The sequence below is a fragment of the Callorhinus ursinus genome, unplaced genomic scaffold (assembly GCF_003265705.2).
Source record: "Callorhinus ursinus isolate GAN/ISIS: 27379988/994484 unplaced genomic scaffold, GSC_fseal_2.0 scaffold20, whole genome shotgun sequence".
Taxonomy (NCBI): Eukaryota; Metazoa; Chordata; class Mammalia; order Carnivora; family Otariidae; genus Callorhinus; species Callorhinus ursinus.
The window spans coordinates 19,978,803-19,997,642 of NW_027397082.1; the positions used below are offsets into that span (position 1 = coordinate 19,978,803).

At 38.9% G+C, this 18,840-nt stretch overlaps 1 pseudogene; it reads left to right on the plus strand.

Annotated features, from left to right (window-relative positions):
* Positions 1 to 4,269: 4,269 nt before the first annotated feature.
* LOC112830915 (histone deacetylase 2 pseudogene) lies at positions 4,270 to 5,713 on the plus strand (annotated as a pseudogene).
* The last annotated feature ends 13,127 nt before the right edge of the window (positions 5,714 to 18,840 follow it).

Here is an 18,840-nt window from a genome sequence, read left to right on the forward strand (position 1 = left end):
GCAAATGGCAAGATCTCATTCCTTTAATGGCTGTATAATATTCCATTGTATATATATACCACATCTTTTTTATCCATTCATCTGTCGATGGACATCTTGGCTCTTTCCACAGTTTGGCTATTGTGGACATTGCTGAATAGCTACCAATCTTAAAAATATCAGTGCAAAAGTCTACTAACACATGGTCTAGCATCACATCAAAAATACTACACCACCACCAAGTGAAGATAATCAGGAACACAGGAATGGTCTAACACTAGGAAATCTAGTAAAATTAACCATGTGGGGCGCCTGGGGGGCTCAGTCAGTTAAGCGTCTGACTCCACTTCAGCTCAGGTCATGATCTCAGGGTCATGAGACAGAGCCTGCTGTTGGGCACTGCGCTGGGTATGGAGCCTGCTTAAGATTCTCTCTCCTCCTCTCCTGCTGCTCGCACATGCTTGGGCTCACTCTCTCTCTAAAAAATAAAAATAAAAAAAAATTCACCATGTAAATAGAATTTAGGGAGCAATCACATGATGTCTCGTTTGTATAGAAAATGGTTTTGATAATTAACATCCATTTTTAGTTTTTTAAGCCCTTAATAAAATGGGAATGGATGACTAGCTCCTTAGCCAGAGAAAACATTTCTCAAACCAGGCTAATTGATAAAAGACTAAAAGGATCCCTATTAATACCAGGAACAAAGTCTACCTACCATTACTAGAATTAGAAAAAGGGAATAAGATAAAAAATTTTAAAGAAGGCAAATTTGTAGATGAAACAATTGTACCTGTAAAGTACAAGAAAATTTCCTGAACGTGATTGCAAAAATAGAATTATTCACTGGTTAGGTACAGATTTATTAAAGATTTTATTTATTCACTTTAGAGACAGCATGAGTGCGGAGAGGGGCAGAGAAAGAGAAAATCTCAAGGAGACTCCAAGTTGAGCAAGGAGCCCAACACGGGGCTCGATCTCACCACCCTGAGATCATGACCCGAGCTGAGATCAAGAGTTAGATGCTTAAACAACACCCAGGCGCCCCACAAATTTATTATTTTAAAACAATCAAGTGCTACCCTATATAAAGTAAAACTTAATATAATGAAGACAAGTTTTTGTTAATAAAAACCAGGATGAAATATTTGGGAATAAACAAGAAATTTCAAGATCTATAGAAAAAACTTCAAACTGTTAGAGGATGTAAGAATTTTAATAAATTAACTTATTCTGTGGGAAGGAAGAGAGCGCAATTATCCCAAAATCAATCTATACGTTTATGAAATCTCAATAAAAATATCAACCAGGTATTTTTTGGAACTAAACTAACATCCCAAATTTGATAGGGTAGATTTTAAAAGAATAGTCACAATAGCCCTACCTAATGTTAAAATATAAAGTCACAGTTATTGGAGCACCTGGGTGACTCAGTTGGTTAAGTGTCCGACGCATGCGCACTGAGGATGTAAGTTTGTGTAGTGATTTCTGCTCAGGTCGTGATCTCAGGCTTGTGGAATCAAGCCCCACATGCATCTTCATGCTCAGTGCGGAGTCTGCTTGTCCCTCTCCCTCTGCTCCTCCCCCTGCTCACTCTGTCTCTCTCTCAAATAAAATCTTAAAATCACAGTTATTGAAGCTGAGTACTATAGCTTTAATAGATCAATTAAAATATAAAAATAAACTGAACTTTATATGGAAACTTAGTACATGATAAAGATGCGTTTTTCCTTGTAACCTAGAGGGAAAATATGGATTATTCAATAGAGTTCGGAAAACTCTGGGGGAATTGGAAAAAATATATATCCCTAGCTCACATCTTACACGAAAATTTATTCGTGGTGGCTCAAATATATGCACAGAGAATGTTAAACTGTAAAGTGTGAAATACCTCTATGGAAGGCAATGTGGCAGTATTCATCAAAATTCAAAACATAATTTAAAAAGGATTTTCACTACTAGGAATTTATTCTTCATGAATACCTCCCCCAAAGTAAGAATATGCATCATAGCAGTATTTGTGATATTTAAAGACTGGGAGATCCCTGAATGTTCATTTCCAAAGAATTTTTAAAAATCCCTTATTTCAATAAAGTGGAATACTAAGCAAGTGACAGAACACCATAGGATCCTGCTATTTGTGTGAAAATAGTGGGGGATGTATGTATGTGTCTTTTATTTTAAATCTGTAAGCTATCTCCCAAAGGATATATCATAAGTGGGTAAACAGTGATTACATCAAGAAGGAAACCAAAAGAGTATAGGAAAAGAAGAGATTCATTTTCTTTTTTTTTAATTTTTATTGTTATGTTAATCACCATACATTACATCGTTAGTTTTTAATGTAACGTTCCATGATTCATTGTGCATAAGAGATTCATTTTCACTTTTCACCTTTTTGTACATTTTTTTATATTTTATACCATATGCATGTATTATCTACTCCAATTGTAAAATAATGTTTAAGGAAATGCAAAATAAAGTAAAAATGGAAAAAGGAAGCTTTCGCTTAAATAGTAGGGATGCTTTATAATCAGAGAGAACCTGGTTCAGGTTTAACCATGCCACTTGCTAAAAGTCTAACTTCAAATTATTTCTTCTTTCTGAATGTCAGTTTCCTTGTTTATACTGTATGAACAAAGAGAGAGCCTACTGGATGTGGTTGAAGTGAAGATTAAATGAGATTTCTAAAACACTAAGTGCAGTATCAGGTAAATGTGAAGGCCCCAATATAAATTGTGGATATCATTATTATTTTATTTAATCCTCACGGTTTTTTGTGAAAAAAGAAGAAAGCCTGTTTTGGTTACCCCACCCCATTTTACCAAGTGAGGGAAGTAGGGTTTGGTTCAGCAATTTTATATCTCATTTTCTCATTCACATCTGGATTCAGAAAGAAAAAATTATGAGATGTAAGCTCCCGATTTGAGGCAGCAATTCCAGTAAAGTTCATTGTCTAGACAATATAGGTTGCAAACCCTAGTTTTTCAACAATTGATTATTGCACATTGACCATAATATTGTTTTTCCCACTGATAACCATCTTACTATTCAGTAAAAGGTAATGTATGAGAGTGTGTAAAATAGCCGTAACTAGACAACCACTCATGAGGCTAGTTTAAGAGTGCTCACTCCTATTCAATCCACTATAATTAAGAGTGTTAGATTTTTTTTTTTTTTAAAGAACCAAGGATAAGTGTGATAAAGTAACATTCTACTCTCCATTTCTTGGTTCCAGGGCACTACTGTATTGCATTACTGTCTTTGTTTTTTTCAATTGCAAGGAGTTTCCCAATCTAGAGAAGTTTGATCCAGGACACTTTTTGGATTATAAAATAGCAGCTTCAGGTAAACAGAATACTTTGTGCCTTTTTTCCCTGGTAAATACAAATAAATCCACCGAAGTCATACACATGCACATTCTGAATAATTTGTAGCTTCACTGAATTTATGGCGTAACTAAGTAATCCACTGGTGATAGCAAAGTCAATCAAATCAAATTGTTAGAACTCTCCAAATCTGGATGAAACCATTAAATCTGTACACTAGTAAGATCAGGTGAGTCATCCAGGAACTATTTTGTTGTTTGGTAATTGAGTACAATGCAGGTTTTTAAAGAAACCAAAGAAAGTCAATCCAAATCAGATACCATGTAGTTTTACCAGATGACAAAGGAATTTGCTTTTGCAAACTTTTGTTGATCTCCCCTTTGTAATACAGACCTTTCCAAAACAAAATGTACAAGTTCCTTTCTTTTTTGTAAACTAACCATTATTAATTTTCTAATTCTTAGAGCCAGGGGCCATCAAAAAGACCTTGGCCATTTTATCTTCTTTTTTCCTCTCTGAAATTCAGAACTCCATATACCCTTGCCTCTGTGCAGGAGCTGGTTGGCTCCCAGTTACTATTTTCCATAAGTTCATAAAAATAACAGGATTGGTCAGCACACATTTTTTCCCTTATTATCTTATCCAATCATTTGACTAGTATTTTCAAAAATAACAGTTGATAATGTTTTGCTTCTAATTACAATGATAGTAGGTGTTCAACATAAAAAGTGGAAAATGCAGAAAAGCAAAAAGCAAAAAAAAAAAAAAGTTACCCTACAGAGATAATCACTGTCAATATTTTACTGTATACACTAGGTGCTCTTGAGCCCTCCCATCACCCTTTTCTCTCCATCTGCCAGCCTGTCCTTCTCTATGGCATTGCCACCCCCAAGTTGGATTGAGGCCCAGCAGCAGGAGCAGAAGGAGCCAGAACTGGGAGCTGGCTGTGGTCTGGGAGTCCATGGCCTAGTGTGAGGGAGGTAGCAAGAAGAAAGTCCGCTACTACTATGATGGTGATACTGGAAATTATTATGGACAGGGTCAGCCCATGAAACCTCAGAATCCTCATGACCTGTAACTTGCCGCTAAATTATGGCTTATATAGAAAAATGGAAATATACAGTCCCATAAGACCACTGCTGAAGAAATGACAAAATACCACAGTGATGAATACTTCGAATATTTACATTCAGTAAGACCAGATAACCTGTCTGAGTATAGTAAGCAGATGAAGAAATTTAGTGTTGGAGATGATTGTCCAGAGTCTGATGGACTGAGTTTTATAAGCTCTCAACTGGTGCTTGGGGCTGTGAAATTAAACCAACAACAAACCAACATGGCTGTTAACTGGGCTGGAGGATTACATCATACTAAGAAATCAGAAGAATAGGATTCTGTTGTGTTAATGATACTGTACTTGCCATCCTTGAATTACTGAAGTATCATCAGAGAGTCATATATTATTATTGATATTCATCATGGTGATGGTACTCAAGAAGCTTTTTAAGCAGCAGATCATGTAATGACTATTATTCCATAAATATGGGGAATTCTTACCTGGAACAGGAGACTCTAGTCATATTGGTACAGGAAAAGGCAAATACTCTGCTGTCAACTTTCCAATGAGAGATGGTATAGATGATGAGTCATGGGAAGTTATGTAAGCCTATTATCCTAAAAGTGACAGAGATGTATCAACTTAGTGCTGCGGTGTCGTAGTGTGGTGCAGACTCACTGGTGATATACTTGGTTGCTTCAAGCTGACAGTCAAAGGTCATGCTAAATGTGTAGAAGTGGTAAAACTTTAATTATGCCGTTACTGATGCTTGGGGGAGGTGGATAGAAAATCTGTAACGTTGCTCGATATGGGACATATAAGACTGCAGTTGCCCTCAATTGTGAGGTTCTCAGTGAATTGCCATATAATGATTACTATTAGTATTTTGGACCAGACTACAAACTGCATATTAGTCCTTCAAACATGACAAACCAGAACACCATGGAATATATGGAAAAGAAAAAACAGCATTTTTTTGAAAATTTACACATGCTACCTCATGCACCTAGCATCCAGATGAAAACTATTCCAGAAGATGCTGTTCATGAAGACAGTGGAGATAAAGATGGAGAAGATTCAGAGAAGAGAATTTCTGTTTGGATACCAGATAAACAGATAGCTTGTGATAAGGGATTCTCAGATTCTGAGGATGAAGGAAAAGGAGGTCATAGAATTGTGGCTATCATAAGGAAAGAGCAAAGAAAACTAGAACTGAAGAAGACAGGAAGGAAACTGAGGACAAAAAAAGTAGATGTTAAGGAAGAAGATAAATCCAAGGACAAGCGTGGTGAAAAAACAGATACCAAAAGAGCCAAATCAGAACAGCTCAGCAACCTTTGAATTTGACAGTCTCCCAATTTCAGAAACCATAAAAAGGAGAGAAAATATTGGGAAGAAAGTTTTTTCCTTTTGAAGACTCCTGGCTTCATTTTATACTAGATTGGCATGGACTGTGTTTATTTTCAAAATGGCTTGTTTTTGTTTTTGTCTTTCTTGGCAAGTTTTATTGTGACTTTTCTAATCATAAAACAAAATTTCTTTTTTCCATCATGCTTTATGTAAGTATTTAAAATTGATGTTAGTGTGTCAAAAAATGATCTACTAAAGAAGTGGACTTTCTGAGCTGATTTTTCCATGTTTTGTAATTCTCTTTATTAAAAAAAAATTGTAGTTGGAGAAAAAACGAACTACAAAACTACAGTAATTAACACTGTGTGACACTGGTGTATAGATGGACATATAGATTGAAGATCCAGAAATAAAACCTCATTTATGGTCAATTGATTTTCAACAAGGGTATCAAGACAACTTAATAGGGAAAGAATAGTCTTTTCCACAAATGGGGCTGGGACAACTAGATATTCACATGCAAAAGAATGAAGTTGGACCTCTTCCTTAAACCATACACAAAAATTAACTCCAAGTGGCTCGTAGACCTAAATGTGAGAGTTAAAACTATAAAACTCTTAGAAGAAAAAATAGGAGTAAATCTTCATGACCTTGAGTTAGGCAGTAGGTTCTTGAAATGACACCAAAAACACAAGTAACAACAACAAAAACAAATTAGATTTCATCAAAATTTTAAACTTTTGTGCTTCGAAGAACAATATAAAAAAAGTGAAGAGACAACCCACAGAATGGGAGAAGATATTTGCAAATCATATACAATATGGGATTTGTACCCAGAATATATAAAGAACCCTGGTAATTCAGTAATTAAAGACAACCAATTTAAAAATGGGCAAAGGGCTTGAATAGACATTTCTCCAAAGAAGATATACAAATATCCAATAAACAAATGAAAAGATTCTCAAGATCATTACCAGAAAAACGCAAATCAAAGCCACAATGAGATACCACTTCACACCCACTTGAATGGCTAAAATAAAGAATAGAACAGGTACTTATAAAAATAGGGAGAAGTTAGAATTTTCATAAATTTCTGCTAAGAATGTAAAATGGTACAGCCACTTTGGAAAACAGTTTGGCAGTTCCTCAAAGTGCTAAGTGTAGAATTACCATATGACCAACAATTTCACTCCAAGGTGTATACCCAGGACAAATAAAACACGTCCACACAAGAACTTGTACAAGAGTATTCATAATAGCATTATTCATAATAACCAAAAAGTGGAAACAACCCAAATGTTTATTATCTCCTGGTGAATGGATAAACAAAATGTAGAAGAGCCATACAATGGAATATTATCTGGCCATTAAAAGGGAAAGGAATACAGATACACGCTATAATGTGGATGAACCTCGAAAACATGCTAAATGAAAGAAGCCAGACACCAAAGATCACATATTGTATGATTCCATTTATATGAAATGTCCATAACAGGCAAATCTATAGAGACAGAAAGTGGATTCATGGTTGCTTAGGGCTGGAAAGTGATGGCAAATGAGCATAGTGTTTTCTCCTGGGGCGGGGGGGGGGGAACAGAGTGATGAAAATATTCTAAAATTAGATTGCAGTGATGACTGTACAACTCATTTTCTAAAAACCACTGAACTGTACACTTAAGTGGGTGAATTTTATGGTATGTGAATTATATCTTAATAAAACTTCTTTTAAAAAAGTATATATACAAGCGCAAAATAATAATTAGCACAAATTGTCCTGATAAAATAGAAGCATGATGACTAGTAAGTACTTCATGGCTCATAGGTAATTTTCTAAACCCTGCCTCAGGGCATGCAGTGTCAAGACTCAGGTTCAAGACAGTATCCCAACAGAAGGCATGCTGGAATATCAGAAGTACAGAATTGGAACAGGCCAGTAAGGAGAAGGGAAAAATCCCAGTACCAGGCACAACCAGAACTGGAAGGAATTGGGCCACTTTTGGGGAGTTAACAGTCTAATCTAGAGTTTCCAAGGGGGGCTGGTGAACTCTGGCTGGACTGAGGTGATGTTGATATAAGAGAAAAATTTGATACCAGGCATAGGTCCTGTCAGGTAAACAGTAGGTAATTCTACAAATTTGCAATCACAGTGAGAAAGATTTAGGGCAAAATACCTTTGGTCTCAGTGATGTCAAAGTTTAAGTATCCAGACCTTTACATAATTGGTACCAACGTTGTATTCAGAGTAGGCAGTTCTAGTTCTGATTTTTTCATGAAGCTGGACTCAACATCATATTTATGGTTGTTTGGGATGAAATAGCCCTCATGAATTTCCATTCTCAGGGCTCTTATAAGCCAAACTCAAGAAGCTTGCTCAGGCCTCTCTTTCCTATCTACCTTCTCTGTTAGTTTCTAACATGGAAGGGATAGGTTTGATCTTCAGTGATGATCCAGTTACTCGAACTGAAAAACATTTTCTTCCAGTCTTAGATGACAATTATTATTATTTTTTTAAAGATTTTATTTATTTATTTGAAAGAGAATGAGAGAGAGCACATGAGAGGGGGGAGGGTCAGAGGGAGAAGCAGACTTCCCTGCTGAGCAGGGAGCCCGATGCGGGACTTGATCCCAGGACTCCAGGATCATGACCTGAGCTGGAGGCAGTGGCTTAACCAACTGAGCCACCCAGGCACCCAATAACAATTATTTTTATCTTTAGGGTTAGTGCTTGCTTCAGGAGGGACCATAGAATAGAACAAAGCTAACAGATTTTGAAATCTGATTGTTTGTGACATATTCTAGCCGTGTGACTTTGGGCAGGACCAGACTTTCTCAATCTTCACTAAAAAGTAGAATTAATAACGCCTACCTTCCAAGGTTAGGAGGTTGAGGATGAGTGAAATGTGTGTATTTTCTCTGACAATTAGAAGGAGCTCATAAGTGATGGTTCTTACTCTCAAGTCAATGAAAAATCTCATAGTCAATGCAAATTTAAGTTTTTAGACATTCTTTGTAAGCCACTCATTGCTTTTTCCCCACTCTGTTTCCTGGATTGTATGAAATTCCAGGCTTAGACATTATTCAATCAATTAATATTTGTTATATTTCTCTGGTATAATAGTGACATTGGATTTCTCTTATACTTCTTATTATAATATTGTGTTTCTTTGAATTTAAATACATTCCAGTTTCAGAGACATTAAAACGTGAAATAAGAGCACCTTATAATCAATAAAATATAGTTGCCCGCTACTCATTTGGACCCATAGTCTGTTACTGGTCCAGTTAGCAGGCTGCTCAAAGTCTGATATACATTAGTCCCTTCGTCCCAGTTGACCAGATCACTTAAAGTCAGGCTCCTCTTTTCAGTTAACCTTCTGCCTAATACCCTGATACCTAATATGATGTCATATCAGTAAACACACGTTACATTAGTTTTTTTCAAACTTAGAAAGAACCACTCTACTCCAACAAGGAGGATTACACAGGTACAGGCTGTTGACAAATTGGGCAATACTGGTACACAGAACGGATTCAGAGTCCTTGCTATGCCTGCTTTCCACTGGCTGGAGGGCAGTCTGAGTCAACATGTGACTGAACCAATGATTGCCCTATTGGGAGTAGGGTTAGTGGGGGCATATGGAAGAGCCTGGGTTTCTGGAATTCCACTTAGTCATTTCCTGCCCTGTTCTAAAGTCAACAAAATGTAAATGCAGGGGAGATAGTTCATTATTGGTTATTGCTCTTCAATGTTTGTTTAATTCTGTTATATAATTCAAGTATAAGCGTGGGACTGGGAATCCAGAAATGAGATATTGTCCATGGACTTAAGGGAAGACAAACAAATAAGCCAACAATTACGGCATCATGCTATGTTTGTAGGGAAGTGTGCACAGAATTTTATGGAAACACAAAGGAAGGACACTGAAATCAGACCAGGGGTAAGTGAAAGGAAAGGTTTAGAGAAAATGATGCCTGAACTTAGTTTTGAAACACAAATAGGTGTCAGCTTCCAGATGGAGAGAGAAGACATCCCAACCTCTTTTCTGTTGGTGTATTTTACCATAATTTTTAAAGATTGGGGGCAGAGGCTTTTGCAAGACTGCGTTGCTTGGTATGGTTAGCAAGAAGGAAAGACACTGGGGAAGAGAGGCAATCTGATGTGGGACAGGCAGTAAACACCAGGCCTTGGAGGGCCTTGTTGCCAGGCAAAGAGGTTTGAACTTAGCTGAGGAGAGTGGAGAACCAATAAAGGATCTGAACAGTGACGGGAGGGGCGAGCGGGAGACTAGGTGTGGTTTGCACAGAAGAAAAATGACGCTGGCTGCTGTGTGACATGTGCAGCCGGAGGGGTTTGAATCCCAGGCAGGAAGACAGATCCAGTCCAGGATGAATGAGAACAGAACTGAGGCGGTGGCAGTGGAGGTGAAGAGCAAGGGCGGTGGTGAGGATCATCAAGGTGGTGAGGATCATCAAGAAAGAGTGGAGAGGCCTCAGTGAGTGAATATGTTTGGGAAATGGGTAGGAAGGGAGCATTCAGAAGGGCTCCCATGTTTTCGACTTGGGCAACAGGTGGTGCCATTTCCCAAGAAGAGCGGCTAAGGGAGAGGAGATGCTTGTTTAGATTCAAAGGGGTTGCATTTGAGGTCCCTGAGGAACAGGGAAAAGCATTCTAATCAAGGCAGTAAGAAATTAATAAATACAGCCAATGTACACATAGTACTCTACAGCTTATACAGAACCTTTATTGAAAAGTGAGACCTGACAAGCAGTGTGTGGGGAGTGGCAGGTGAGGTGGGAGGGGAGTGTATCGAGAAGAACAGCCTGTCTCTAGAGAGCACCGAAAGTCCAACACTGCGGGCTGGGCTGGATTCAAAAAGTAGAGGAAACCCCAGAAGGACTTTAGCTTCTACAAAATCCCAGAAGGGCTGCATTTAGAAAAAAATGTATTCAAGAGTATTTATCCTGAAAAACTGGAGTTAAAAATAGTAGGAAATGGGCATTTTGAATTCACTTCCAACTTTTGGAACCAACTGAAAGCAAAAAGTTAAAAACACCTTCCACTTTCAATAAACAAGGAAAATGTTATAAAACAAAACTATAAAGAATGACTGCCAAATGAAATTAATTTTGATCTAAAATATGTGAGCACACAAAGCCAACACATCCCTGCATAGACTCTGAAAAAGTGATCAATTTACCTAAAATTAAGTGTCATGTTCCCGGAAAGTACATTCAGTGACCCTCTGTGGGAAGACTGACAAGGTCTAAGGTCTGACTAAGGTGGGTCAGAGATGATCAGTGTTCTGCAGTCTCTGTCCTCTCTTTTTATTGGAACAGAACCTCTGGTTTTTAGCTGGGCTCATGGCTGTCTGGGATAAAGACTACATTTACCAGCTTCCTTTGCATATAGGCATGACCATGTGACTACCTTCTAGCCTATGAGATGGAAGTGGAAGCCATGTATAAAACTGGGAAGTTTGCTTTTGTTTTTATTTTTTCAGCAGTTTTATTGAGATATAATGCATACACCACATACAAATGGAGTCATGTAATATGTAGGTTTTCTGTGACTGGCTTCTTTCATTTAGCATATAATGTTTCCAAGGTTCATCCATGTTATAGCGTGTATTAGTACTTCATTATTTTTTTTTACTGAATATGTATACACCACATCCCATTTATCTGTCCACCAGCAGTGTGTGAGGGTGGGAAGTTTGCTTTTCAAGGAAGAAGGTGGGTTCCTTGTGGCTGGAATGTAAACATGATGGTGGGGCTGGAACATCTGTCCACGCATAAGGTGCAAGTCTGTTAAGTAAGATTGCTAGAGCAACAAACTAGAAGGGCCTGGGCCATTTGATGATCACAATGGTCTTGAACTGCTTGCTTCCAAACTCCATTCACTTGGGAAAGAAGTAAAGATACAATCAGTTGGAGTTTTCTATCTAATCCTAATGGGTATAGGGAGTTGAGGGGCAGAGAACACTCCTGGAAAATCAGAATATAAAGAAAAGGCATTCAGGAAGGCAGAATATCAGGGAGGTGGCTGAAGGAAGAACTAAAGAAGAAAAATGAGAGAAAAATAAAGCCATTACAAAGAGCTCAGCACAGCCTTGAAGCACCAAGAGTACATGGCTTTTTATGAGGACTCTATTGTCAAGAATGGTAGAATAGACAAGACACCAACAGGCTTGATTTTATGGCAGGCTTTGACAAGTAAACGAAAGTTACTGCAAAGGCCAGACAAATGCACTTTGAAAAGGTATCAACCTAATACCTTGGAAAAACCTTTTTTCATGTTTAAGTTATATTTCTGTTGAGGTCTTTTCTCATCTCTACAAATTTGCTCTTTAATATGTAATGATGGGAAACAATAAAATTATTTTTTTTTCTGAAAGAAACCAAGGGAGGAGGAAGTGAGAAAGAGGAGACACAGTTTTTAAACAATGATGATAAACACTATATCACTTTAAATCTAAAAGACAGCTCAACACTTGTGAGAATTGAACACAAAACTGAATATAAATCTTACAGCATCAAGAAATGTGACTAACAGAAATCTGGAACCATTGGACTGCAAAGAAGCTTTTAGGAGAAGGGAGCGCTCACTTCATGCCATCCTTCTGTTTAAAGCTTGTCCTTATTCTTGGAATAAAATCTGAACTACTTGCCAAATGAACGAGGTGTGTGCCACCTCTCGGACGTGTGTGTGGCCTCCTTGGTCTCCAAGCTCCTGCACTGGCCAGCTCTCCAGTCCCCAGACCAGCCAGCTGGCAATGAATCTGCCTGGACTGCTTGCTCTCTGTTCCCGGAGATTCCCCAGATTCCTTTGATGATGCAGAACTCAAATAAATTTGTCACTTGCACAAGACAGACCATGTCTGACCCCCAATCCAAATCAGCCACCCCAACCCACCCTAGCCTACCTTGGGCCAGTCTCTATCACCACATTATGGTTTATTTCTTCATAAATAAAACCTGAAAATGTCTCAGTCATTAGGTATTCACTGTTTATATTCTGCCTCTTATACACACACACACACACACACACACACACACACACACACACACACAGACCATGAGACTGGGATCTTGCCTGTCTTACTATCTAGCCCCATACCAGAGCTTGACACGAAGTGTTCAATATATTTTTGTTGAATGAATAAATGAACAAACAAAAAGAACAAACAGCATGGATTAAATAGGTACCACCTAAAAGTGAAATATGTGGTTGAAAAACCTAACAGCATAACAATCACCATCCCTTAATGATTTCTGTGCTTTTCTTTTTCTTTAGAGCCATTATTTGGCAACTATTATTTCATCTTATGAAGAGACATTTTTTGAAAGGTAAGCAATTCCTTTGGCTTTATTTCAACTTCTTTTTTCTGTTAAGTATAAGAAATATTCAATATAGTAATTTTTATTTTTAAAAGCATAAAGTCTATAATCCCTTTTTTATAAAATTACTGATCTATCCTTCTATTTTCAAATTCATTTAACAAACATTTATTGAGCACCTAGTATGTGCTAAACATCATTCTAAGCATTGAGGAAAAGCAGGGAAACAAACAAGACAGTAATCCTGACTCCACACAACTTACATCTTAGTAGTACATACAACAAACAAAAAAAGGAACAACCAGTTACATAATATGCCTTTAGGTAATGAAAGTATTACAAAGAAGGAGTTCTTCTGACTCCAAAGCAGGCAGGGACTAGTTTAGGTAGGTAGGAAGATCAGGGCCAGCCTCTCTAAAGTTGTGGTATTTGAGCATGAACTTAAATGATGTAAAGGGAGGAACCACACAAAGATGTAGGAGAAGAGAATTCCAGGCAGGGAAAACAGCAAGTATAAAGGCCCTGGGGCAGAAATAAGCTTAGTATGACCAAGGAATATAAAGGACATTGTTACTGTTGCTGACTAGGCATGTACGAATTTTTTATGTTAAGTACAGTGGGAAATCACTGAAATTGTTTTGAGTTAGAAAGTAATTTGATTTATGTTTTCAAAACTCCGGCTATGGTGTATTTAATAAAACTAGTGGGGCAAAAATAGAAACAAGATGAATATTCGAGGAGACTACTGTCATTATCCAAGCAAGAAACACAGGGTGAAGCTATTGTCATCATTCAACAAGAAATAAATGGTTCCCTAGCCTAGGATGATGGTGGTCAAGGTCAGAGAAGTAGTTTCCAGATATATTTCAAAGCAGAGTCCATATTACTTGGTGACATGAGGAGTGAGACAAAAAGAAGGATTATGGATGAGTCCTAAGTTGTGGCCTGAGAAATTGGGTCAATCGTGGTAACATATGCCAGTTGGAGGAGGCAGAGGAGAGAAGGAACAGATTTTGAGTCATCCCAATAGGACTGACTATCACCAACAGTGGTTATTCCTAGTTGATGGGGCTTGGGGGTAGCATCTTATTTTTACCCTTATTCTTTTCTATGTTGTCTGCATTTTTATAACAAGTGTATCTCCTTTTTACATAAGCATATAACTTCATTTTAAAAGAGAATTCTTTTCAAGGACCGTTAAGAACAGGAAGCCAAATTGGAGGCTATTTCATAATGTAACCAGACCAATGTGATAGTTCTGGCATTGTAGAAAGCTTTGGAGTCAGAAAGCTAATTTAATCTCCAGATTTGCCAAATGTAAGTTATATGATCTGGGAAAATCATTTAAATTTTAGGGGTTCTCATAGATGTAAATGGGATATAATGGTCCCCCAAGAAAGATTCAGGTAAAAATCAGATGGGGTTATGTGAGTAAGAACATTGAATCATTCCATCATTCACTCACTCAGTGAGTATTTATGGGGAACCTGCTCTAGTTGTTAGAGACACATCAGAAAATAAAAGAGATCAATTCTCTACCCATTTATATTCTTACAGGGAGAGAAGACAATAAACAGACAAATATACAGTATGCCAGATGTTAATAAGTGCTTTGGAGAAATATTAAGCAGGGCAAGGTGAAAGGGAGTGCTGGGGGAGAGGACTGGTTTTTCCTCATCCAGTTGACCCACCATCATTTGGAGGCATTTGTAGACACAGTTTGTATCTGTAAGGCTCTGCTTTGGCTTCAGAGACTGGAGGGGATGGGTGCTATTTGGCAGGAATGCCTAGTAGAAATCCTAGTGGAGATGGGAAGTGGACAGAGGGAAATACAGTTCTGGAGTTCAGAGAAGTAGGAGCAAGAGACCTAAATGTGAGAATCAGCTTATATTGGGATTTGTGGCTGAGATCATCTGGGAGTAAGCACAGGTAAAGAAAAGAAATCCAGGAACAGACCCTAGCAGACTCCACATGGTTGGGATGAAAAGGAAGTAACAGGCTCTTCTCTCTCAAAAACATCCCCAAACACTCCACCATTTTTATTGGGTCAACATCTGCTCATTCAGATCTCAGATCTTAGTTCATACGTTATTGACTTCCTCCATTCTTTAATTTATCTAACCCATTGTCCAGGGATTACATGGTGAACAGTAAAATAAGTTAGTCTTGGCCTTCACTGAGTTTGCCTTCTACTGGGGGAGACAGCCAATAAATAAATAAACAAGAAAAGAAATAAGTAAGATAATTACAGACAGACAAATGAAATTCTCTGATTAAAATAAACAGGCGGTAAGACCAAGCATAACCAGGGGAGACCTATTTAGATGAGATGATCAGGGAAAGGTCCCCAGGTGACAAGCTGCAAGAACATTCCAACAAGGAGGATTGGAAGGGGCTTAGTCTCTCCTGAGGATCGCCTTCCCTTACTCTCCACCCTTGGCCAGGTTCTCTTCACCCTGCTCTCTCATAACACTTAAAACCCAAATCTCTGAGTGGTTGCTGATGTGAATGGAGCTGGACATGTGATTCATCTATAGGTCCAGCCCACTAATATTTATTTAGCAGGGTTAAATGATGAGATTTGCTCTGCAGAAACTCAGAGTTACTGCTGCGTGATAGAAAATTTAAAACTAAGATAACTGGAGGTGTGGGTTGGGAACCCACAACCTCCCCCTTCTCTCTCTGTCTCTTTCCCCCTTCCCCCACTCCTTCTCTCCTTTGTGTAGGATCTAGGGAGGAGTGACATAAGGAAGAAGGATGACTGCTCCCCACCTCCCTACTTGATGTGAATATCCTTCTACCTCTTCCCGCTCCTTTGCAAGTTTTCATGTACTCTTTTCTTTGCTCACATTTCCCTGGTGGGAACTTACTTCTCCTGCATATCTGTATCCACTGGAATTGGTTGAGTAGAATGTTGGGCTCACTGCCAGGGGGTTGTGGAGTCCAGACCCTCCCCCACTAGTTAGTTATGTGACTCTGGGCAAATCCCTTCTCCGAAATGGGAATTACTGCACCCTCCTCCCCAGGCTTTTGTGGGGAAAATATAAGGAATGAGTTGGTATCCTGTAGGGCAATGGAGAGTTGTGAAATAGTGGAGACTTCTTGGTCCAGACAGGGGCAGCTTTGAGGATACTGAGAACCCAGAAGAAGGAAATGGATAAAATTCGCCCTCTTTCTCACATCTCATCACTATGGCTCTGACCCTCCTGCCTTCCACTTTTACCTGGGTAATCCCTCTATCTCAAGATCAGCTGATAAACAACCTGAATTCCATCTGCAAACTTCATTGTGCCTTGCCACATAACATCACATACTCACAGGTCCCAGGGATTCGGATGTGGACCTCTTTGGGGGCCATTATTACACCTACCTCAGGGGGAGACAGGACCCTCTGATCTAGTTCAACTCCCACATTCTGTCCCTGACCCTCCCAAGCTAAGTTAAGTGACCCTGCTTAATGATCCCTAGTGGTTACATCCATCACTTTCCCCCCAGTGTTGTGCTTGCTCATCTGTAGCTTTGAGGATGGAGACTGCCTTTTTCACTCTTGATTGTCACTTCACCAGAATGTAAGTGCCCCACGGGCAGGAGCCTTTGTTGGTTTTATTCTAGATCAAAATGATAGATCAAAAATAATAGTAAAGCTGTTAGCCTTTAGTAGTAAAGGCCTTATGTATATATTTGTTGAATGAATGAATTATATTGCCATCATCTAGCGTGGTCTCTAGCACAGAACAAATGCTTCATGATGCTGCTACTACTATTAATACTGCTAATAATATGTATTGAGCCCTTGCAGTGTACCAGGTACTGTGCAAAGGGCCTTGCATGCATCCTCTTAGCTGATCCACCCAACTCATGAGAAAGGAACTTTTTCTTCTCCATCCTATACAGAAGGAAACTGAAGTTTAGAGAAGTTAATTAATTTGCCCAAGGTCAAATGGCCTAAGAGGGAGTTAAACTTGTTTTTAAAATCATATCCTTATGCATTATGCTAAATGAAATAAGTCAGACAGAGAAAGACAAATACTGTAGATCTCACTTATATGTGGAATCTAAAAAAGCCAAACTCATAGAAACAGAAAGTAGAAGGGTGGTTGCTAGTGGTTGGGGGACGGGTGAAATGAGATATTGGTCAAAGGATGCAAACTCCCAGCTGTAAGATGAATAAATTTGGGAGATCCAATATACAGCATGGTGACTGTAGTTAACAACACTATATTATATACTTGGAAAGAGAGTAGATCTTAAATATTCTCACTACATGCACACACACAGATAACCAAGTGAGGTGACAGAAGTGTTAACTGACCCTATTGTGGTAATCATTTTGCAACATATACATGTATCCAGTCATCCCATTGTACGTCTTAAATGTACACAATGTTATGTTAGTTATATCTCATTAAAACTGGAAACTTTTAAATATCATATCCCTCTGACATACAGGCTCCTTCCACTTCTAGTTATTTTGAGAGGCATTGCATGCACTCCGGCTTTAGGGCACATGTTCCGGTATCAAAGTGGAATTCCAGGGAAGGAGTGTCAACCTCAGCTCTGATATGTTGTAGGGGTTATTCCCTGTTTATCACAACCCAAAGTTCAAACAGGTGGGGCGGGTACATCCCTCTCCTAGAGAATGGGGGTCATCTGTTTAGCATGAGTGAGGTCCCCATAATAACTCAAGGCACATTTCCCAGAGAAGTGGGAATTCTTCTGCAGAGGAACAATTTGGGCTTCTCTGAGGGCCACCAAGTCAAGCCTCCAGTAATCACAGTAGATTTTGTCCTAGAAAAAGGGCCGAATGTGTGAAAGCATTAGTAATGCCTTCACAGTCTTCTCTCTTGATTCACGACCTGGGGTGTCAGGATCTCATCAGAATTATTAAGAATTTTAGCAATGGGTGTAAGGCAGCAGCCCTGTGATACTAAGAATTTGGTACTTATCTTGAGCCAACCCTCTGGACTATGTGTGAGCTAGACTGGCCTATCTAGATAGTGTTCACCCAACATATCTAAGAAAAAATAGTGGTCTTTACTGACAGGTTATATAAGTGTAAGATTTCCTTGGGAAAGTTTGCTAGAGATAGAGCAACAGGATGCAAGAGGAAAAGTCAGTATTGGGTTCGTTAGTTCATTCATTTAACAAGTGTGCACCTGTGCCAGGCTCTGTGTTAGAGGCTGACAACCATCCTAGAGAACAGGAACAGGGTGTCAGTGGGGCTGCCCTATATCCTGGCACCTAGCACAGTGGATAAGTACATAATAGGCAAAGCAATAAGGATTGGAAATACAAAGACTGATTATAGTAGCAATTGCAAGGGGAGGTGAGGAAAACCCAGGATTGGGAGCTGGGTTAAGCTACCTGGGGAAACAGCATGAGCTAAAGCAGGAAGGCAGGCAATGAGGGCATGCTCAGAAGATAGTAGGCCATGTGGCGAGGCTGCACTGGGGTGAGGGGCAGGATGGCAAGTCACAGCTGGGCCTGGTAGGAAGGACTTGAAAACCAAGCTGAGGCATTTGTACTTTACACTATACTATATGAAAATCCACTGAAACTTTGTTCCTTGAAAACAGGTGTAATTTATATGCCATAAAATTCACCCGTTTTAAAGGTACAACTCAATGATGTCTAGTAAACTCACTGAGTTGTGTGATCATCACCATCATCCAGGTTAGAACCTCCTCATCACTCCAACATGATGCCTTATGCCTGTTTACAGTGACTCCCCGTTCCCATCCCCAACCCCAGGCAATCACTAGTTTGCTTTCTGTCTCTGTAGGTTCA